Source organism: Puma concolor, chromosome A2 (genome assembly GCF_028749965.1).
Source record: "Puma concolor isolate L17-30 chromosome A2, mPumCon1.1.hap2, whole genome shotgun sequence".
Lineage (NCBI taxonomy): Eukaryota > Metazoa > Chordata > Mammalia > Carnivora > Felidae > Puma > Puma concolor.
The window spans coordinates 23,978,887-24,003,669 of NC_141668.1; the positions used below are offsets into that span (position 1 = coordinate 23,978,887).

The 24,783-nt window shown below is 39.5% G+C and overlaps 1 protein-coding gene and 1 long non-coding RNA gene across 7 annotated transcripts in view; both read right to left on the bottom strand.

Annotated features, from left to right (window-relative positions):
* The window catches only part of NRF1 (nuclear respiratory factor 1), a 145,618-nt gene that overhangs the window by 108,795 nt on the left and 12,040 nt on the right, over window positions 1-24,783 (bottom strand). The gene's annotated exons all lie outside the window — the stretch shown is intronic.
* On the bottom strand, window positions 18,943-21,188 carry LOC147583063 (uncharacterized). The gene is made up of 2 exons (XR_015245000.1): window positions 19,766-21,188; window positions 18,943-19,537 (listed from the first exon to the last, which is right to left on the bottom strand). It is a non-coding gene; the product is annotated as an uncharacterized LOC147583063 (long non-coding RNA).

Consider the following 24,783-nt stretch of genomic DNA (forward strand, 5'->3'; position numbering starts at 1 on the left):
TTTCACTATTATAAACAGCACTGTGATGACAATTCTGATATTCAATAAATATCTGTTCAATAAATAAGTAGACAAGTGATTTGCTGAGCTAAGTCTTCGCATATACCTGATTATGTCCTTAGTTTCTAAAGGACATGAAACTTTGTTTCATCACACAGTTATAATTCTGGACTTGCTATCATAGCAGGCATGGAAAGGTAATGCAGTAAAAACAGCAACCGAGACATAAAAGTAAGCACGTACCTGGCAGTGGATGGAGGACAGAATGAAAATACTAACCTTGACAATGAAAAATGGAGGTATGGCTCCCAGAAGATAGAATATAGGAAGAGGGAAGTGAGTGGAGGGGTACTCACACCATTTTACAAAATGACAAGTTGAGACCATATTGAAAGTTGACGGATCAAAAAATAAAAATTTATCTCTTAAAAGTTTAAAGATAACTAATCAGAGTCTAAAAATAATATAAATATCAACTAATGGGAGATGGAGAGAGAAAGAGGCAGTAAAATTGAGTTAATTCTTATTTTTCATATCAAAAAATCTACAAGATATTGTCTAAAGTTGATGACTAAGGAACAGAAGTTTATACATATTAATAAGCCTTATGAAAGTGACTCCAGGAGAAGCTATAAATAGAAATAGTGGGGGCACCTGGGTGCCTCAGTCGGTTGGGCGTCCCACTTGGGCTCAGGTCATGATCTCATGGTTCATGAGTTCAAGCCCCACATCGGGCTGTCAGTACAGAGCCCACTTCAGATCCTCTGTCCCCTTTTCTCTCTGCCCATCCCTCGCTCATGCGCTCTCTCAAAAATAAATAAATATTAAAAAAAAGTTTTTTAAATAGAAATAGTGAAATGTGGGGCGCCTGGGTGGCGCAGTCGGTTAAGCGTCCGACTTCAGCCAGGTCACGATCTCGCGGTCCGTGAGTTCGAGCCCCGCGTCAGGCTCTGGGCTGCCGGCTCAGAGCCTGGAGCCTGTTTCCGATTCTGTGTCTCCCTCTCTCTCTGCCCCTCCCCCGTTCATGCTCTGTCTCTCTCTGTCCCAAAAATAAATAAAAACGTTAAAGAAATAGTGAAATGTTTTTTTAAAATATTTATTTTTGAGAGAGAGAGACAGCATGCACGAGTGGGGTAAGGTGGGGGGGGTGGTGGAAACAGATGATATGAAGTGGGCTGTGTGCTGACAGAAGAGAGCCTGATGCAGGGCTCAAACTCACGAATGGTGAGATCATGACCTGAGCTGAAGTCAGTCACTTAACTGACTGAGTCACCCAGGTGCCCCAGTGAAATAGTTTTTAAACATGGTCTTTAGATGGTAAGGCTGGGGATGGGAAGAAAAGAGATGAGGCAGGAGACATGTTTTTTCATCATAAGCTTCTCCCTCCTATTCGATTTTTTAACATCGAAAAGCTTATGATGAAAAAAACATGTCTCCTGCCTCATCTCTTTTCTTCCCATCCAGATGAAGGTTGGTTAAAGAAGCTGTAACCACTGGGGTGCCTGGGTGGCTCAGTTGGCTGAGTGTCTGACTCTGGATTTTGGCTCTGGTCATGATCTAATGGTTTGTGGGTTCAAGCCTCATATCGGGCTCCATGCTGGCAGTGCAGAAGCTGCTTGGGATTCTCTCTCTCCCCCCCCCCTCTGACTCTCCCCCCTTTTTGCCCCCCACAAGCTCATGCTTTCTCAAAATAAATAAATAAACTTTAAAAAAAATCTGTAACTATTCACTTTGACTCCCATTGACTATATCCTTCTATCCTTTTTTATTTATTTATTTATTTTTTTTGAGAGAGCGTGCAAGTGGGAGAGGGGCAGAGAGAAAGGGAGAGAAAGAGAATCTTAAGCAGGCTCCAAGATCAGCCTAGAGCCCAATGCGGGGCTCGATCCCACAACCCTGGAATCACGACCTGAGCCCAAATCAAGAGTCAGACACTTAACTGACAGCCACCCGGGAACCCTCATATCCCTCTACCTTGATAGCTAGTCACACTCAACTGCCCACAGAGCTTTCCTTTAACCAGAGGCAAACTTAAAAATACTTAAGACCTTGAAGACCATCTAGTCTGATTTTTCTCATTTTACAGATTTAGTTGAGACCCAGAAAAGTTAAATGAATTACTCAAAGTCACATCTCTAGTTGGTGGCAAAACCAAAATTCAAACCCACATCTCTTGCCTTGCAATCAAGTGCTCCTTTCGTTCCATCAGAGACCTACCCTTTGTCCTGGAGTACAATCTATTATTGGCTTGGGCTCCTTAACTGCTAATCCCACACTACTATGTCTATATCTTCAAGCCAAAATGTGGCTTTTACTCAGGGTGCAGTGAATTTGTATCATAATAAATTTGTATTGTAAATATGCATGTTGGGAGCGCTTGGGTGGCTCAGTCAGTTAAGCATGGGACTTCAGCTAGGGTCATGATCTCTTGGTTCGTGAGTTCGAGCCCCACACCAGGCTCTCTGCTGTCAGCACAGAGCCCCCTTCGGATGCTCTGTCCCGTTCTCTCTGCCCTTCCCCCACTCATTCTCTCTCTTTCTTTCTCTCTCTGAAAAATATATACACTTTAAAAAATTACAAATATGCATGCATATACTTTTTCAAAACTGCACCTGCAGTCACCCACTACAATGCCTCCTGATGCCCCCACCAGCCCTGCCTGAAAGGATACAGCTACTTTGAGGACTGGCCCCTAAAGCCAAGAGGCCTGACAGCACGCTTCCCAGCCGCAGGAGTAAATGCACGGTTTCCAAAGCTCCGTCTTTTGAAGCAATGTCTGCTGTGAGCACCAGGGTGGACAACTGATTTCATGTTTTTCTTCACCCAGATTAAATGATTTAGCTAACTACCCACTCTCACTTTTGGCAGATGGAAAGAGAACAAAACTGATTACAAATTTTGAGGAAAATGGAGAATTGTGCATATTATTTTTATGTTTGTGATGATTATATCATTTTATAAAAATTGTTTTAAAATCAAATTTTAAATGGTATGAAAGTCCCTATTATTTATATAGATTATGGAAACATGGAAATAAAAAACATGTAAAAATGGAGACCAGACCAATCATTGGAAAGCAAGTATATGCAGAGCAGTCAAGAGCTAATAACCAAAACCCCAGTATCTGCTGTATTTTCCATAAATTGTACACAATTTTCGGATGGTGTATGCATTGTCTTACTAATTTAAAATAAGTAATACTGGATGGTTAAAGAATGGTTTGGGTGAACTGAGGCTAGGAGACAGTCAAGCCAGTCAGGTAAACTAATTCAATGGTCCGTGAGGAAGCACTCACAGGCACCTGAGCTAAGACAATGAATGGGGAGGCAAAGCATGTCTTAACTATTTAGGTGGTGAAAATGGAAAGGACTTAGTCAACAACTGGATGTGAAGAGTGAGAGCAAAGTAAGTCCAGTGTGATGCCCACATTTCTGGCAGGGTTAGTGAGTGGCTCATTAACCGAGGCAAGGAGAACAGAACTGCAGAGGAAGACAGTTCATGACAATATTCACATGAGCTCTCTGAACAGACACCCACAGCTGGAGCTGTGATACAGGTCTAAGTTCGGGATTCATCAACAAGGAGATGGCAAGGAAAGCAGACAGCATGAATAAAACTGACCAGGAAATGCATGTAATAGTTGTAAATATGTAAAGCTGGACAAAAAAAGAAGCAAGGAAACTTGGGGAATAATCAAAAGGTATATACAGGAGGAAAAAACAGTAACATACAAAGAAGAATGAGAGGGTTAGATGAAAAAATGAGAATCAGAAGACAGTAGTGTCAGGGTAGCCAAATGAAGGGAGAAGTCAACAATACAGTGAAAGAAGAATTGAGATAACGACTTGCCAAGATTCAATACATTTCATTCATTCAACACATACATGATTATTACCTACTATGTTAAGCACTGATGCAGACAGAGGAGACAGCAACGACCAAAACAAATCCCTGCCTTCTTGGATTTTGCATCCTACCAGAGGGAGATAAACAATCAACAAAAACTATGCACACACATACACACACACACACACACACACACACACACACACACATATACATACATAAGTAAGTTAACACAAAACTCTCTCTCTCTATATATATATACACAACATATATAAATACATATATAACATATAAACAACAAAAACTGTATGTTTATGTATATATACATAAGTTAATATATATATAAATTATATATATAATATGTACACAACAAAAACTATATATATATATAAATACATACATACGTATAAATATACATAAATAAGTTAAAGTAACCACCGGAGAGATTCGAGAATGTGCTCTATAAATTACTATGTAAGTATTCTTTCTTCATTCTCTTTTCTTTCTTTCCCTAAAAGCTGCCCTAGTGTAAACAGAAAGACACCAGAACCTGGAGTCAGAAATGCTTGGTTTTGATTTCTAGTCACATAACCTTGGGGGGGAAAATCGTAAAATTTCCACAAGCTTCTGTTTTATCATCTGCAAAACTGAGAATGATAATGCCCACCTCATAGGGCAGTAATAGCTAACATTTATTGAGTCCTTATAACTATATGCTGGATGCTTTCCTAAGACTTTTACATATATAATCTCATGTAATCCTCAACTCTATGAGGTATTGTTCATTATTATCCTCAATGACGTAAGATACAAGAAGGTCAAGTTAATTGTTCTAGAGCAAACAGGGAGTAGCAGAAACAAAATTCAAATCTGGACAATATGCACACAGCTTTACAGTGTACAAAACGTGCTCACATCTCATTTTGTTTAAGTATTAGAAAAAATGAAATTGCTTTCTGTAGATCCAAAACAGTCAAATCAATTTCATATGGTTCAACCTTAACTATTACGCTACAGACACCTTAAAAATTGAAATATGAATTTTTTTTTAACTGTAAAGCACTATGGAAGGTATTATTTTAGGCAACGACAAATAGAACCACACTAAGAATTATTAATACAGGGTGCCTGGGTGGCTCAGTCAGTTAAGTGTCTGACTCTTGGTTTCAGCTCAGGTCATGATCTCACAGTCACTGAGTTCAAGCCCTGTGTCGGGCTCTGTGCTGACAGTGCAGAGCTTGCTTGGGATTCTCTCTCTCTCCCTCTCTATCTCTCTCAAAAATAAATAAATAAACCTTAAAAAAGCAAAAAGAACTATTAATACAACTGTGACACTGAAAGTAGTATGAAAGGGATCAGACTATATATACAGAAATCCACTCAAACTGCACATCAATAATCAAGAGTCAATAAAAAGTCCATTATATATATGTCCATTATAAATAACCCACGTTTCTATTTGCAGTCTTGGTATCTTGAGCATTAATATTCTGAAAGGTATGGAGAGAATCTCAAGCAGACATTATTTTCCCCCATGGCACTGATCACCATCTGATGTAATATTTTCTCAGCCCATTAGAAAGTAAGCTCACGAGGGCAAAGAGTTTTCTGTTTTACTCAGTGCTGTTCAGAAACTATTCAAAGCTCACAGTAATCACTCAATTTCATTTGCTGAAAAAATTGAGAAATTAGAATTTCCTAAATTACTTGGACAAGAATACATGAAACACATTTTAAGACACAGATAAATAGTACTGAGATTTTGTGATGTAAACAATAACAAATAAAACCATCTTTCCGAATGGCATACGATAGTAAGTAACAGTTTCTACCCTTAAACATTTCAAAAAGTGTCAGACATCCAAATTTTGAATACTACCCATTCAGAAATAAAAATCCCCACATTTACTTTGTGAGTAATCCATCCATTAAAATAAACTGTATCTTGAATTACTTACAAAATTAAATTTAGGATTGCATATAATCAAAGTTACAAACAGTAGTAAGAAGGAAAAAATCATCTTAGAATCCTAGATTAGAAAAGGAAGTTAGAGAAAAGTAAAAAAGCACATATGTTTCAGGACTGAAATAAATGAAATTTAGAAAGTGGTTGAATATAAAATTTAAACGACTTCACTTAAAACTAGGAACAACATTTCCATTTTAGAATTTGTTTAACCTGTCCAAGATATCCCTAAGCTGATGGGAGGAGGGGGAATGCTACCCTAAGTTTCTAAAGGAACAAAAGCTCTGTAAATAACACTTATACTATATTCTCTATTCAAAAAAAACAAAACAATTTTTTCCATGGCTATCAAATGTTGCATCCATTTAGAATAAGTCTTTGAAGAATTATAGAGCACTGTACGAAGAATAATCATCCTGTAAGAATAAAATTTTTTTCACTACATTTCCCAATGTGATCTTTGATAAAATTCTAAAAAACAGAAGGGGAAAAGGGACCATCAAATGTAATTTACCATATACATTTATGAGCAGCCACTTGGCCTTGGCCACAATAGACATCCTGCAGCTGGCTGTCAAACCACTAAAAGCTGCTTGTCACCCACCTTCCTAATCTCTTAGAACTAAGCTCACTAAGGTCAAAACAAGTCAACTGCCTTTCTCACCAGCAGTAATATACTGGAATAAAAGTGTCAAGTACAATTCTGACTGCCAAGACTTTGTTCTTAAGAACAGACTTGCAACTATTAAAGGCGACATTAAATTAGAGCTATTGCCTAAAAGAAAAGGACTATCTACATGTGTAGCTTAATTGGGATAATATTTCTGAGGTCTTGATCGGTAACCAGACCAGAGGAAAGAGAACCAACTGGGGGAAAAAAAAAAAAAAGCAACAAATATCACAACCCCAAAAAAGAGTGAATAAAGAGTAGACTACTTAAAAAAAATTACTATGCCAGTAGCAATATGTAAGTACAACTAGGGCTATACTTTAGAACTGATTCCATGTGTTATACAACAAGGAATATTCACTCCAACCTAGTATAGGAGGAATACTACCGAAGTATTAATAAAGTGTGAGGCAGACGAATTTGTCCTGACACAGAAAATGTCCACAATATATGTGTGAAATTAAAAAAAAATAGATGATAAAAATCCACTAGAATGAGTGTGGTCTCACTAAAAAAAAAAGTATAGATATGGTTATGAGCAAACAAATCAATCTAGAAAGATATACTGAAACTATTAAGAATGTTTCTGTGCAGAATGGAATTATGAAGACTTTCTTTTATATAATTTTTCCCTTTAAAATAATAAGTATGTAATTACTTTTATAATGGGGGTGGGGGTGGAGATTTCTAGGTTTAGGAAAGAAAAGACAAACACGGTAATAAGTCTCTCTCTCCCCTTTACCAAAGGAAAAATCTGAGGATGGCCTCCAAGCTCATGAAGTCACAAAGACACAGTCTAGACTGTCAAAGCTGCATGAGGTTCTGTGGGAATTCTTTAAGCAGAATCCTACGTGGAACCTGAAAACACAGGATAACGGTAGAACTTCTCCTATTGAAGGAGCTGGGAAACAGACAGCTATACACACTCATCCTCCTCATCTCCTGCAAGGCCTTCTGAGGCTCCTTAGGACTCCACAGAGCACAAGTGGAAACTCCCTGATTAATGCAAGTCTTCCATTGTGCAGTTGGGAAGCTGACCCCAAGGATTAGTTTCCTGTTAAGGCCTCTGCCTTACAGACTGGCCCCAGGGTCATTTTATCTGCTAGTCATGACAGACATAGTCCCTGAGCCATTATCTTTTTAAATACATACAGAATAGTTTACAGAAAGTGGAAAAGATAGACCCATTGGCTCCAAAATACCAAAAGAACACTGCCAAATAAAAATGTATAAATGTCCAAAAAGGAAAAAGAAGCATAAAGGTTCTTGCTATTCAACATGATTCAAGACACAACTTAGTGGCTTTGCAACTGTGTTTTTCTACTGTCTGAGGGTCATGTTTAGCCATACATATCCATCAAAGTAATGGAAACTGGAATCTGCCACTGAGATAAAGAAGTGGAAACAAGGCAGCAACAGGACAGTTTGAGACTAAAATGTCAGAAAAGGTACGTTGGTCAAGTAGGAAGGTCAAGTAGCAAGTCTAGTGATGCAAGAGATAGTGAAGTCCACCCTTGAAGGGTAAAATCGAATTCCATAGACTCTCAACAGCCTAAAAATAATAAACAAGGGGCTCCTGGGTGGCTCATTTGGTTAAGCGTCCGACTTCGGCTCAGGTCATGATCTCACGGTTGGTGGGTTCGAGTCCCACGTGGGGCACTGTGCTGAGCTCAGAGCCTGGAGCCTGCTTCAGATTCTGTCTCCATCTCTCTGCCTCTCTCCTGCTCGTGCGCTCTCTCTCTCTCAAATATAAAATAAAAAACAAAAAAAATAGATACCTTAAAAAGAAATAATAATAAACAAAATCTCATAGGAGGTATTTTAAGAGGGATAAACATACCATTCTGAACTTTGGTCTAAAAAAAATCATTGCAGGAAAACATAGGATGATAAAGACTTGTATCATTATCATACACAAAAAAAGTTCTGGGGTGCTGGGGCACCTGGGTGGTTGTGGTTAAGTGTCCAACTCAATCTTGGCTCAGGCATGATTTCACAGTTTGTGAGATTGAGCCCTGTGTTGGGCTCTGCACAGACAGCATGGAGCCTGCTTGGGGCTCTCTCTCTCTCAAAACAAACAAACAAACAAACTTAAAAAAAGATTCAAGGGTTTGGTTCACACTAAACTTAGTATGGAAATGAGCATAGGACAAGTAACACATATAAATGTGGATAATCAAAGGTGGTTTCTGCATCAGCCTGACCACATGTTAGTTAACATACAGTATAGTGTTGGTTTCAGGAGTAGAATTTAGTGGTTCATCACTTACATGTAACACCCAGTGTTCATCCCAACAAGTGGGCACTCTACTTTTTAAAGATGCGGAAAAATCCAATATTTTAAGAAACAGTTGAAAAAAAATAGAGATGTCTAAGTCTAGAGAAGAAAGGGCTTTAGGAAAATGACTTCCCAAATATTAAAGGGCTGCCATAAGGAAGAGGAATTATAAATGGCGTGTATGGCCCCAATAAGAAAAAACAGGCCAGAAGTTAGGGTAGGAAGGGCAGAATTCTGGTTAACAGATCGTTTATCTAACAGGGGTGTGAAGACAGTGAGTTGTCAGAAAACAGAAGTTCTCCCGTCACTAGACACCTGCATGCAAAGCACACATAACCACTTGGGGGCGCTGGAGAAGTGGGATTGGGCACATCAAACTAGTATGCAGAAACTAAGGGAGCAAAAAACAGATTCTGCATCATGGGGTCCACCGTGGACTATATCAGGGAGGCTGTCCCAGGCGAAATGGATACATACCCCAAATAAACTGTGATTCAGTCCTTGCTCTTCACTTATTGGGAGAATATAATTTTTTGATCTATAATTCTACTGCATTTGGGGGTGTGTACAAATGTACACACAAACAGAATCATGCATAGTATAAAACTAGCTTTAACCAAAGGGTAAGCCTTCTCTGAGAACTGTAACAGAAGCTGAAAGGCTTTCCTAGAGAAATGTAGGAAAACACCAAAACTCTTCTGCTATCATAGTCTTAAAACATTTTATACAGTTTCCTTAGTAACAAATTGCAAAGGAAAGCAGGTTTTATTAACACACTGCTTCATCTTTGAAGATTATGTAAAGTGAAACTGATAATGTAACAACACCTTTACTGAATGCTGTAATCTCAGTCACCCATAATATAGCCAAGAGAGCCTGGGAAAGGATTTTAGTTTTGACTTACTTTGCCTTTAAATTTGTGTGCTATTCTAACAAGTGTAGTTCTGATTTCCCGGGCTAACGCAGAGGTGGTAAAGCAAGGCAAAGAGGGTAAGAACAAAAAACAAAAAGCAGACAAGAACAAAGTACCACGAGCTGGTGTGATGGAGGGACAGACGGCCCTAGAGACCTCACCTGCTTATAAGGGCATTATCCTATCACAGAACAAGCATTCTTCTACATATCTGAGTAATGTGTTTTTCACAAAACATGAACAACCTAAAATACATATGGCAGTAACTCTGGAAGACAGTTTGACAGTTTATTACAAAACTAAACCATACTCTTACTATATGATCTAACAATTACACTTGTTGGTATTTAGCTAAATAAGTTGAAATCTTATGTATCCGCAAACACTGGCACATTAATGTTTACAGTAGCTTTACTCATAACTGCCAAACCAGGATATCCTTCAATAGGTGAATTAATAAACAAATTGTGGTCCACCCAAAAATGGGATGTTATTCAGCAGTAAAAAGAAATGAGCTATCAAGCCATGAAACAACATGGAGGAACCTGAAGGGCACAATGCTAAGTGAAAGAAGCCACTCTGAAAATGCTACATACTGTAATAATTCCAACGATATGACATTCTGTAAAAGGCAAAACTAGGGAAACAGTAAAAAAGATTAGGGTTGGGAAAAAGGGAAGGAAGGACCACAGGGGATTTGGGGGCACTGAAACCATTCTGTATGACACCATAATGGATGACACATCATAATACACTTGTCAAACCCTCAGGCTGTACAATGTAGTGAATCCTATGGCCTTTCGTTAATATTGGTTCATCAACGGTAAGAAATTTACCACACTAAAGCAAGATGTTAATAGAAGGATGGGGTGGCGAGGGAGTATACAGGAAACTTACTATACCTTCCGCTCCATTTTTCTACTAAAACTGCTCTAAAAAATGAAGTATATTAGTTTTTCAAGTATATGTCAAAAATCAATGTTCCCATAAGAAATGAGGGTAAAGGTGGGGGACAGGAACTTTCAGGCACAGCCAGGAGTTCCTCTAATCCTAAATCACCATAGCCTAGAGTTACATATGCTGAATAGTAACATATATGTGATATTTATTTTCATAGTTTATATATAATATATATTTATTCTTAAAATATGGTTTATATGTAAAATGTATACATAGCTTATAGTTTATAATAGTTATACAGTGCTAAATACATTTGAGTGTATGGTGGTAAGAAAGACTGAAGAAACCGGGGGTGGGACAGCTTCATCTCATGAAGAGATGATGTTGCTTGTTACAGCTTTCCCAACACTGCTAATAAAGTTCAACTAAAAAGTGCACAAGAGTTCAAACAGAGGCACTGAGGCCAAAAGAAGTTCCAATACAGTTCAGTAATCAGTGCATTCCACAGTGAAATCAAGTTACATAGTATTCTGGTTTAAACTGTACAGAAATACACATTGTAAGCGCTTTTTCTTTTAAGACTTTTTTTTGGGACACCTGGCTGGCTCAGTCAGTACAGCATGCAACTCTAAATCTTAGGGTGCTGAGTTCAAGTGTTGGGCGTGGAGCCTACCTAAAAAAGGTTTGGTTTTTTTTATTCAGTGTTTACTCTTGATGTTGTATGGGTTTAGACAAATGACATATCCATCATTATATGATACAGAGTATTTTCACTACGCTAAAAGTCTTGTGTTCTGCCTATTCATTCCCCCTATCTCCACCACTGATCTTTTTCTTTTCTCCATAGTTTTGCCTTTTCTAAATTTTTTTTTTCAACGTTTATTTATTTTTGGGACAGAGAGAGACAGAGCATGAACGGGCGAGGGGCAGAGAGAGAGGGAGACACAGAATCGGAAACAGGCTCCAGGCTCTGAGCCATCAGCCCAGAGCCCGACGCGGGGCTCGAACTCACGGACCGTGAGATCGTGACCTGGTTGAAGTCGGACGCTTAACCGACTGCGCCACCCAGGTGCCCCTAGTTTTGCCTTTTCTAAAATCTCATATAGTTAGAATCATAGAGCATGTAATCTTTCCAGATTGGCTTCTTCCACTTGGTAATATGTATTTAAGGTTCTTCCACGTCTTTTCATGGCTTGATGGTCATTTCTTTTGAGTGCTGAATATTCCATTGTATGGATGTACCAGTTATCAATTCTTTCTTTCACAGATCTTGCCTTTGGTGTTGTCCCTAAAAAGTCACCACCATACCCTTGATCATCTAGATTTTCTTTTTTTAATTTTTTTAAATGTTTACTCATTTTTGAGAGAGAGAGAGAGAGAGAGAGAGCGAGCGAGCATGAGTGAGGGAGGGGGAGACAACGAGGGAGACACAAATCCGAAGCAGGCTCCAGGCTCTGAGCTGTCAGCACAGAACCCCACGTGGGGCTTGAACCCACAAACCGCGAGATCATGACCTGAGCTGAAGGCAGACACTTAACCGACTGACCCACCCAGGCACCCTGATCATCTAGATTCTATGTCATCTTCCAGGATTTTTGTAGTTTTATATTTTAAAACATTTAGGACTATGATCCACTTTGAGTTAATTTTAGGGAAGGGTGTAACGTCTGTGTTTAGATTCTTTTTTTTTTTTTTTTAGATTCATTTTTTGGCATGTGGATATCCAATTGTTCTAGCACCATTTGTTGAAGAGGTTCTCTTTGCTCCATTGTAATGCCTTTGCTCCTCTGTCAAAGATCAGTTGACTATATATATGGGGATCTATTTCTGGGCTGTCTATTCTGTTCCATTGATTTGTCTGCCTATTCCTTCAATACCACACTGCCTTGATTACTTTTTACTTTACAGTCAGTCAAGTAGTATCAGTCTTCCAACTTTGTTCTTCTGCTTCAATATTGTGTTACTTTTTTGGGGTCTTTTGCCTCTCCATATAAACTTTAGAATCAGTTTGTCAGTATCCATAAAATAACTTGCTAGGACTTTGACTGGAATTGCACTGAATCTATAGATCAAAAGGTGTTTTTATTAAAGCATGGGGACAGGACCTGTGGGATCAAGTTATGACATCCTGACAATATTGAGTCTTCCTATCCATGAACACGGAATCTATCTCTATTTATTTAGTTCTTCTCTGATTTCTTTCATCAGTTTTATAATTTTCCTCATATAGATTTTGTCCTTATTTTGTTATATGTATAACCAAGTATTTCATCTTTTTCATTTTTTAAAATAAAAAATGATTAAAACCAAAACAGTACTTATGTTTAAAGATAAGCATCACTGGGGCGCCTGGGTGGCGCAGTCGGTTAAGCGTCTGACTTCAGCCAGGTCACGATCTCGCGGTCCGTGAGTTCGAGCCCCGCGTCAGGCTCTGGGCTGATGGCTCAGAGCCTGGAGCCTGTTTCCGATTCTGTGTCTCCCTCTCTCTCTGCCCCTCCCCCGTTCATGCTCTGTCTCTCTCTGTCCCAAAAAATAAATAAACGTTGAAAAAAAAAATAAAGATAAGCATCACTTATCCAGTAAATTTGCTCAGTATAAAAATCTCTCATGTAAGTTTAAAATATGCTCACAGAGACAGAGTGAGCAGGGGAGGGGGAGGGGGAGAGAGAGAGAGAGAGAGAGAGAGAGAGAGAGAGAGAATCCCAAGCAGGCTCTGTACTATCAGTGGAGAGCCTGAGGTGGGGCTAGAACCCATGAACCGTGAGATCATGACCTGAGCAGAAATGAAGAGTCAGACGTTTAACAACTGAGCCACCCAGGTGCTCCCAGATGCCTTAATACAGTGTTTCTATACTAAAAAATATGCCACAATATTTGGTATAAACAGTAAATTTACCAGGTATATGTCTAATATCTAATGCTCATTCATTTTCTATTTCCAGCAAAGAAGCAACTAAAATGGAGTTACATACAGCCTTTATGTGGCTGTTTTGCAATTCTGTGTAATCAATAAAACTGTATTACTTATATATTAAAAGGTAACAAAAAATACATAAACTTAATTAGGAAGGGGAAAAACAAAACAAAACACACCCAAATATTAACTGTGGCATCTCTGGATGGCAGGGCTACAAATATTTTCATTTTTGTACTTTATTTTCAAAATTCTCTACAAAGATCACATATTACTTTCACAACTCCATTAAATCACATATTTACAGCATGTTAAATGAGCACACTATAACTACATCGATCAATAAAAATTCCTTGTGTAAAATTTGAAAACATATAAATATTATGTCTTTTCCATGGATACAACACATAAAGGTTTTTAAAATGCGGGAGAATGATAAACAACAAATTCAGAATAATGGTCGAAGATGGGAAGGACGGGGTCTAGGATGAAGGAGTGAGTGTCCAGGAGGCTTCAATAATACCTATGATACTTTATTTCTTAAGCTGGGTAGTAGGTACATTGTATTCATTATATTGTTCTGTATCCTTCTTTATGCCTGAAGTATTTCAAAATTCTTTTAAAGCAGCAGATACAGAAGTCACGCCAAAGCAGTATTTAACCCCGATCTCTTCAAACTACTTAAATGGAATATGATACTAGAGGATAAAAGAGAGAAATGTATCTTTTATAAGTGAGAACATTCTTGGGCAATTTTATTTTATTTTATTTTTTTTTTTTCAATGTTTATTTATTTTTGGGACAGAGAGAGACAGAGCATGAACGGGGGAGGGGCAGAGAGAGAGGGAGACACAGAACCGGAAACAGGCTCCAGGCTCTGAGCCATCAGCCCAGAGCCCGACGCGGGGCTCGAACTCACGGACCGCGAGATCGTGACCTGGCTGAAGTCGGACGCTTAACCGACTGCGCCACCCAGGCGCCCCCTTGGGCAATTTTAAAGCAGAGGTTCTGAAAGTGGGTTTTCATGTGTATTTGTACAAGCAAATAAAAACTTGAAATCTATATTCCATGAAGTATCTGCAGCAAACATTCTAATCTGTACCTTGCACATAGCTCAAAATTAAATCTGTCCCATGTAATATATAAATTATTTGGGGTATGGCCTCATTTTACATTTCCACTTGCAACCCCATTTGAAAGCAGACTTCTTCCTTTAGTCGGTTTAAAAACGGTAGACTTTAAAGATGTAAAAACAAGATTAATTTCTGAACTCGTATTTTCCATCTTGATGGATTTAAAATGGATTCTTTTTTTTTTAATCTTTTTAATGTTTAAAAATTTTTTTTTTCCTTTCAACGTTTTTATTTATTTATGGGACAGACAGAGACAGAGCATGAATGGGGGAGGGGCAGAGAGAGGGAGACACAGAATGGGAAACAGGCTCCAGGCTCCGAGCCATCAGCCCAGAGCCTGACGCGGGGCTCGAACTCACGGACCGCGAGATCGTGACCTGGCTGAAGTCGGACGCCTAACCGACTGCGCCACCCAGGCGCCCCTCTTTTTAATGTTTAATTTTTGAGAGAGCAAGAGAGCGAGAGCGAGAGAGACAGAGACAGAGCGTTAGCAGGGAAGGGGCAGAGAGAGAGGGAGACACAGAATCCGAAGCAGGATCCAGGCTCTGAGCTGTCAGCACAGAGCCCGATGGGGGCCCGAACTCATGAGCTGTGAGATCATGACCTGAGCCTAAGTCGGCCGCCCAACTGACTGAGCCACTCAGGTGCCCCTAAAATGGATTCTAACCAGGACATAACATCTACCACAAAAAGCGCCAGAGAAGTGGCTCACATAGTAACACAACCCCTGTATTAGCTACATCCTCTCACATTTGTTACATAGCTATGATAATGACAAAAGTTTAGGTAATGGCCTATCCTACCCAAGTTTTTCATAATCTCCACTATAATTTGAATCAAGAACTTTCAAGGACAGAAGGTAAATTCACAAGATCTTTAAAGAAACTCCTTAAAGTAAATCCAGTAACTTTTAACGTGAAACCAAAAAGTGTACTATTATGATTGTTAGAAATGCCTTCGCTTATCTCTTACAATCTCTACTTGAGATAAAAGTCAAAGGTTCTAAAAAGTAAGGATGGAGGGTGGGTAGGGAAAGACCTGCAAGGTTTAAGAAGAACTAGTACTGTTCTTCCCCATTTCCACCTTCAATGTCACCACCCATTCCTACAACCTAGCTCTAAACCAAAAATAGACTGTTACAAACAAATCACCAGATAACAAAAGGAGTACTATTTATTTAGCAAACTGAAATTATCAAAGTAGCAAGATGGATTGAGGCTTCCTTCTACACTAAAAGAAAAGGATATATCGTGCTGTTTTTAGAACCCAATTCTCTGCCCCAAACAAAAGGAGAAAACAATAGTCCATAATCACAATAGAGTATTCATCAGACAGGCTCCCTTAAAGGGGGAAAATGACTCAATTAAAACTACCTACCTGGATCTGCAGTTTATACGAACACAAGACTTTTATTTACTATTCTTTATAAAAAGTGACTTGTTTTTAACATTCACTCACCTTCTGTAACCGTTTTTGAAAAGATTTTACTAGATCAAGCAGTGACCCATTGAAATTTAAATGACATGTTTGCTCTTCAGATCAAATCCATGGACTTGAGGATCCTTTCTTAGACCACTACAAATTTAAGGACCCAAAAACTAGAGGACTCCTTAACAGAAGCCTAACAAGGCTGGAATTGTTGGCTCCGTAGGTGCTTGGATGCGTGTGTCCATTCCCTGTGCTTCTCTGAAACCAGGTTAATCCTGATTTTAATATCACCTCATATTTAGTTCTTTATTTCATAATTTGTATTTACTAAATATATTATCATCAATACTTCATTTGACCATCTTATCCTCAACAAGTGTGGAAAAGCTGCTTATTCAAGACTACCTACATTATTTTACTCACCAAGTTTTGTCCTGTTTAAATGTCATATCACATTCACTAAACAAATATTCTTTAAGCACCTGCTCTGTGTAAAATCCTGGAGCAGAAACTGAAGAAGGACATCTGAATAATTAGTTTAACCCTCAAATAGCTTATAGCAGTAGTTCTCAAAGTGAACCGTGGAACCCTAGGACCCCTGTGACTTTTTCAAGGGATCCATGAGATCAAAACTATTTGATAACTGTGATACTGTGATTTACAAGAAGTATATATTTGGCCATCCAAATGGGGGATGACCATTATAGTTAACATACAGTGTTATATTAGTTTCAGGTGTACAATATAGTGATTCAACAATTCTATACTGAGTGCTCATCACAGCATCACAGTAAGTGATCCCTGTCACCTGTTCCATCCGCCCCCCCCCCCCCCCCCCCCCCCCGTTAACCATCAGTTTGTTCTCTATAATTAAGAGTCTGTTTCTTGGTTTGTCTCTCTTTTTTTTTTCTTTGTGCATTTGTTTTGTTTCTTAAAGTTCACATGAGTGCAATCATTTGGTATTTGTCTTTCTCTGGTTGACTTATTTCACTTAGCATTATATTCTCTAGCTCTCCTCATGTTGTTGCAAATGGTAAGATTTCATTCTCTTTTACGGCTGGATAATATTCCATTGTGTGTATATACCACATCTTCTTTATCCATTTATCTATGGATGGACACTTGGGCGACTTCCATATCTTGGCTATTGTACATAATGCTGCAATAAACATAGGAATGCATGTATTTCTCTGAATTAGTGTTTCTGGGGGGTGCCTGGGTGGCTGAGATGGCTAAACTTGAGACTCTTTTTTTGTTTTAAAATTTTTTTAATGTTTATTTATTTTTGAGAGAGACAGAGACAGAATGTGAGTGGGTTAGGGGCAGAGGGAGAGGGAGACACAGCATCTGAAGCGGGCTCCAGGCTCTGAGCTGTCAGCACAAAGCCCGACGCGGGGCTGGAACTCCCGGACTGTGAGATCATGACCTGAGCTGAAGTCGGATACCCAAGCGACTGAGCCACCCAGGCGCCCCTCGTGTGACTCTTGATTTTGGCTCAGGTCATGATCTCAGTCATGAGATCAAGCCCCGGGTAGGGCAGTGCTGTGCTGAGGGTGGAGTCTGCTTAAGGTTCTCTCCCCTCCTTCTTGTGCCCTTCCCCTATGCTCTCCCTCAGGGGAAAAAAAAACCCAATTTGAATTAATGTGTTTTTTTTTAATGTTTATTTATTTTTGAGAAAGAGAGCACAAGCAGGGCAGGGACAGAGAGGGAGACACAGAACCTGAAGCAGGCTTCAGGCTCCGAGCTAGCTGGCAGTTCAGAGCCAGACTGAGCCACCCAGGAGCCCCATAAATTAGTGTTTTTGTATTTTGGGGGTAAATGCCCAGTATTATATTTTGATCTCTGTCCACAGTTCCTGCCTCACAGCTCCTAAAACCCTTATAATTTCTGGTGATAAGGTTGACCAACCAAACAATCTTTCTTGTGTTATGTTATTTAAGGTGACTTTGGGAGTCTACAAAAGGGCAGGGAAGAACTTTTGGCCCCACCCCCACCTCCAGGAAGGGGGAGAGGGGCTGAAGGTTTAATCAGCCAATAGCCAAAGACTTAGTCAATCATGACTACATAACAAAGCCTCCATAAAAACCCAAAGGACTGGGTCCAGAGAGTTTCTAGGTTGGTGAACATATAGAAATGCTGGGAGAGTCGCACGCCTGTAGAGGGCATGGAAATCCCGTGCCCTCTCCGCCCTCTTCCCATCCCTTGCCCGATGTCTCTCTTTACCTGGCTGTTGATTGATCTCCTTTGCTATATCCTTTAATAAACTGGTAAAAATAAATGTTTCCCTCAGTTCTGCGAGCCTCTCTAGCAAATTAGTAAAACCTCGTGGGAATGTCTGATTTACCGCCAGCCAGTTAGAAGTATAGGTACAAGCTGGACTTGTGATTAGCATTCTGAGCGGAGGGAGTCATTGCAACCTCCATCTGCAGCTAGTTGGTGAGAAGCACAGGTAACAGCCTGGGACTTGTGATTGGTGCCTGAAGTAGGGGGCCAGGGGGCAGTCTTATGGGATTGAGCCCTTAACCTGATGCTATCTCTGGATCAATAGTGTCAGAATTGACTTGAATTCTTGGATACCCTGCTGGTGCCCAAGAATTGCTTCGTTGTACGTATTGGAAACCACCTCTCCGAGAGAGAGACACACACACACACACATGCACACGCACACATTAGAACTGGTCTCAGGGTGCCTGGGTTCAGTTGGTTGAGCAGTTAAGCTTCTGACTTCAGCTCAGGTCATAATCTTGCAGTTTGTGAGTTTGAGCCCACATCGGGCTCTCTGCTGTCAGCGTGGAGCCCACTTCAGATCCTGTTACCCCGCCCCCCCTCAAAAATAAATAAAAACATTTAAAAAAACACAATTGGTCTCAGAACAATTTAACAGCCAAGACATGTGCCTTTTTCACTGTGCTTATATTTGCACTAACGGTGTAAACGCAATGGTAGGGCAAAACTAAATGCCACCTTAGCACCATATATACCGCGTCGTATGTGCACATAGTAAAACAGTCAATTTTATTGAAGAACGTGTTGATGAAAGAGTAAAAATTATTAATTTTATTAAATCTTCACCCTTGAGTTCTTGTCTTTTTACTCTTCTGTATAACCAAATGGAAAGTATTCACAAAGCAATTCTGTGTTCAGAAGTGTGCTGTTTCAAACGCAGACGTATCATGCTTTGAGCTGCAAACTCAATTAGCTATTTTTTCCCAAAAAACACCATTTTTATTTCACTTCAAAGAGCTTCACTTTACTTCACTTTACTATACTTCAAAGAGCAGCTAATAAACAAACTATATGGTTATTCAGACCTGGATAAAGGACAAATGTTTTTTCAAAAATAACAAGTGAGCCTGTCACTTCAAGGAAAATAACTGACAGTATTTGTTGCCAATGACAAAATTGGGGGATTTCAAATGATAATTAGGATTTTGGAAAACTTGTATCTGCCACAGTGAGCCTGATAGCTTTCTCTTACTTTTAAAAAGCCTTTTTGGGGGGCGCCTGGGTGGCGCAGTCGGTTAAGCGTCCGACTTCAGCCAGGTCACGATCTCACGGTCTGTGAGTTCGAGCCCCGCGTCGGGCTCTGGGCTGATGGCTCAGAGCCTGGAGCCTGTTTCCGATTCTGTGTCTCCCTCTCTCTCTGCCCCTCCCTGTTCGTGCTCTGTCTCTCTCTGTCCCAAAAATAAATAAACGTTGAAAAAAAAAAAAAAAAGCCTTTTTGGATAAGATCCGTGGTAGTGTTAATGAACATGATTTTTGTGTCAATAGTTGGAAGATATGCCTAACTCAGTAAACTGATATTTTCCAAATTGACCAATGTATGATGTTATAAAATCATGCATGGGTTAAAAGATTCTTTCAAAGTGTATGAGAAGCCAATAGACTGGAGCCAAACAAAGTACAATCATGGTTTCTGAATCTCCACGGCAACTCACCTTTACGAAATTAATATTGCTGAGTTTTGGTGTAATATCAAAGAAGAGTATCCACAATTATCCTAAAAGGCTCTTAAAACGCTTTTCCCTTTTCCAACTACATATTTGGTATGAGATGGGATGTTTTCCATATATTTCAACCAAAGCAACATACTCAGCAGACTGAATGCAAAAACACATAGAATCTAGCTGTCTTCTGTCAAGCCAAACATTAAAAAGATTTCCACAAACTGTAAAACAATACTCATCATTAAATTTTTGTTTTGGAAAATACAGTTTTTTCTATAACATGTAGTGTGCACCATTATTTTCAAATTAATTAATAAACATTTAAAAATTGCTGTTTAAATTTCTTATACAATAAATATCAAAAGTTATAACCCACATAAACCTCAGTAATTTTTAAGGATATAAAAGGGTCCTGAGACCAAAGATTAAGAACCAGTATAATAAGAGAAAAAATAGAAAACACAAATCATAACCCAAGGTCGAAAGTGTGACCACTGTCACGGACCATCTGTTCTTGGGCATCCCGGCTCTTCCTAACTAGGCCTGTGCTACCTACCAGACTCGTGAAGTAATTTATTTGGCCCTGCTGTCAATAATAATCAAAATAATCAAAATGAGTAAGTCTTTAAGCAAGCATGAAAAGGGCTTAAGCAATACCAAGATAACATGTTAAACCAATCTGAAGTGATAGTTTTTTCTTTACTAGTTTTCTAAATAAATGGCCCGAATTAAATTGGTTTTATTTCTCTGGTATAAATTTAGCCTATAAAGAGAAGTCTTTCACAAAGGACTATATAATATACAACTCCACTGGAAATGCATCCCACACAATCAAATTAGTAATGGAAAGCCATGGAATTTGGTTCCCTGCCTCTCAACAATAGGGGAAAAAAACCCCTAGAAATCCTACACTGGTGCTGGGGATCAGGACACAAAAGATGTCATTCCAAAAAGGGGGTGGAAGGGAAGCACTTTCTAAAGGACCATACACACATAAGCAATCATTTGTGTTTTTAAAAAGGGGGATACAAACATACTTTTTGCTTAGCCTACCTTAAAGGATACACAAGAAACTGGCAGTGGTGGGGATTTCTGGAGAGGGAGACTGGAAGAGAAACTCATTTTTTCACTGTATTCCTTTTATATTATTTGATCTTTTAGCCACGTGCATATAAAACTTATGCAAAATAAATATTTTTGGGGCGCCTGGGTGGCGCAGTCGGTTAAGCGTCCGACTTCAGCCACGTCACGATCTCGCGGTCCGGGAGTTCGAGCCCCGCGTCAGGCTCTGGGCTGATGGCTCAGAGCCTGGAGCCTGTTTCCGATTCTGTGACTCCCTCTCTCTCTGCCCCTCCCCCCTTCATGCTCTGTCTCTCTCTGTCCCAAAAATAAAAAAATAAAAAAAAGTTGAAAAAAAAATAAATATTTTTAATTTTTTAATGTTTATTCATTTTTGAGAGAGGGAGAGGAGGGAGAACACAAGTGGGGAAGGGGCAGAAAGACAGAGGGAGACACAGAATCTGAAGCAAGCTCCAGCTCTGGCTGTCAGCAAAGAGCTTGATGTGGGGCTCAAACCCATGGACCACAAGATCATGACCTGAGCCGAGGTCAGACGCCCCAGGTGCCCCCAAAATAAATATTTTTAGAACATCACTTCTGCATCATCCATTCCTCTAGTCTTTTATCTCAAATGCAAATTCCCAACACTACTAGTAGGTATGGAAATCATTAAATGCATATTTATTACATAAGCCGTGGACACACATTTCATATACCTGACAGAAGAATCAAAAGCAGCCTGTCCATCAACCAAGACCTGATTACAGAAGGAGCACCTAACAATGTTATCCACCTGCCCAGCATTGATATAGTTGCTACTTCAATGGTAACTTTTTTCTTTTTTATAGTCACTACAGCATTTGCTTTAAGAAATATTCTCGGAATACAACCAGAGTAGGTAAGTTTAAAGACTCCTTTAAACCACGCAGCAACATAAAATTCAGAATAGAGCTACTACTATGCACTAGGCACCATGACTTGATAACGTAACACTCGTAACACACAACATAATGCGTAACAAGGTACACCTGGGTCTAAAACCTAACTACACACTTTGGATTTAATAGTTACACCAATAAAAAAAGATGGAGGTTTTAACCAATTTCCCAGTTTAACAAGCCAATCTTATGATGTGGCTACAATACACATATTCAAATGTGGGCTTATTAATCATAGTGGCTACACAGTGCCCAGAATACAAATACCCACTGTAGTTTGTACTTATCAGGCCAATCTCACAACTCGTGCTGGGTTCTAGGCCACACATAACATCTAGAGACCCTAACAAAGCACAGTAGGGTCAGAATAGTTTGATATGTGGAAGGCAACATTTAATGAGTTAGGTATCATGTGGAAAGTACTTCACATGAATTTTTTTTAATGTTTATTTTTGAAAGACAGAGTGCAAGTGGGGGAGGGGCAGAGAGAGAGAGAGAGAGAGAGAGACAGACAGACAGACAGACAGACAGACAGAAAGACAGAATCCAAAGGCTCCAGGCTCTGAGCTGTCAGCACAGAGACTGACACAGGGGCTCAAACTCATGAAACACAAAATCATGACTTGAGCTGAAGTTGGATGTTTAACCAACTGTGCTATGCAGGTGCTCCCTTCACATGAATTTTTCTTAAATCTTCACATTACCACTGATACAGGCATTACTAACCCTGTCTTAAGATTACACAGATTCAGACTCAGAAACGGCAAGTAACATGCTCAAATTTGCACACAACTTAGCATTAACAGGATTTAAACCCAGAGCCCCTGTAACAGATTGAATGGTGGCTCCCCAAAAGGTAAGTCCGCATCCTAATTCCTGGAACCTGCGAGTGTTACCTTATTCGGAAAAAAGGGGTCTTTCAGATATAACTAAACTAAGCATCTTGAGATGAGGAGATCACCCTGGATTACCCAGGTTGGTCCAAAATCTAACGACAAGTGCCCTTATAGGAGTGAGGCCAACAGAGATTATACAGAGAGTAGCTCACAGAGGCATATAGCCACAAGTCAAGGAAAGCTAGCAGTCACCAAAAGCATGAAGTGGTAAAGAAAAGATTCCTCCCTAGAGCCTCCAAAGGGATTGTGGCCCTACAAACACCTGATTCCTGACTTCTGGGCTCCAGAACTATGAGAGAATTTCTGTTATTTTAAGGCACTTACTTTATGGTAATTTGTTATGGTAGCCCTAGGAAACAGCCCCCTCAACTCTTTCCAGCATACCCCATTACCTTTCCAAGAAGGCTGAAGGTCCCAGGGACATTTAAACCAAGAGACAATTCAAAAGGGGCACCTGCTCAGTAGGTTAAGCATCTGACTCTTGATTTTGGCTCAGGTCATGATCTCACGGTTTTGTGGGATCCAGCCCCATGGCATCAGGCTCCGCACTGACAGTGCAGAGCCTGCTTGGGATTCTCTCTCCCGCTCTCTCTGCCCTTCCCCCCACTTGCATGTTCTCTCTCTCTCAAAAATAAACTTTTTTTTAAAAAAAGGCAACTCAGAGGACTTTATAAAGAAAGTATAAAATATTGATTTGGGAAGTCCTAGAGAACAAAAGGTAGGACCAGCAGGTAAAACTTACAGGGAGAAATTTCAGTTGAAATTAAGTTTTCTAATTTATGTCTTAAAGATTAAAAATTAAACAGCCTTTGTTAAGTAGTAAATTTCCTATCATTGGATGTGTTCAAGGAGAGACTGATGATCATGTAACTTTGGGGAAGAGGGGTGGCTTAGTTGACTTAGAATCTGGTTCCACCCGGCGTTCCCAGAAATTATAAAGTATTAGATGGCACCACAAAGTGTGGTAATAAGGTAAAATATTAAATGAATTTTGCAATGTTTCCACAATCATTCAAATAAATACTGACTGCTTGTTACATTGTCAGGCACTGTGGTTGATAATGGACACTATGTTTGTATCTATGATCATGAAGCTTTACATGCCGGTGGGAAAGACAGACATGTATCGAGTAATATACAAACAAATGTAAAATGACATGTATAACACACATGGCAAAGTGCAAAAATGAGGGAGATCTGAATAAAATTCCTGAGGAAATTATGCTCGAGGACGGACCTCAAAGTCATAAAATGTATATGATTTTATTAAAAAGAGATGAAAGGGAAAAGCTTTCCAGGCAGAAGGAACACCAGCAGGAAAGACCTTATAGTTAGGGGAGCATGACTGATACAAAATGAGTCCAAAAGTTACTAGGTACCACATAAAAGAGCTTTGTCTTCATCCTAAATTCAATGGGGGAAATGACCAGAGCTGTGTATTTAGAAAAGATCGATTCATTCTGGCTGCACTGAGGAGAATGGACTAGGGCTTGGCCAGAGTGGATGCAGGTAGACCAGTTGGAGGTTATTCCAACAGTCCAAGAAAGAAACCATAGCAACTCAGACATAAGTGGTAAAGGTGAAATGAAGAGGGCAAATTGAGTTTAGAGAGTTAAATAAACTTTCTAAAGGATTTGGTGGCACTGAAAGATGAAAGTTTCTAAGAAACCAGATGAAATGGTGGTACCATTCACTGAGGTGAGCCAGAGCTGAACAGGACCAAGTTTAATAAGGGAATTTCATTTTGAGAAGTGCTTCTGAAGCATCCAAGAAATGCCAACTGGGCCATTGGATATAGGGTTCTGAAACTTCATTGTAGGCCGAATCTGAGTGTGCATATTTACATGGAACAACTGCACAGACTTTTATCATTAAGGGAAACCAATTATTGTTAC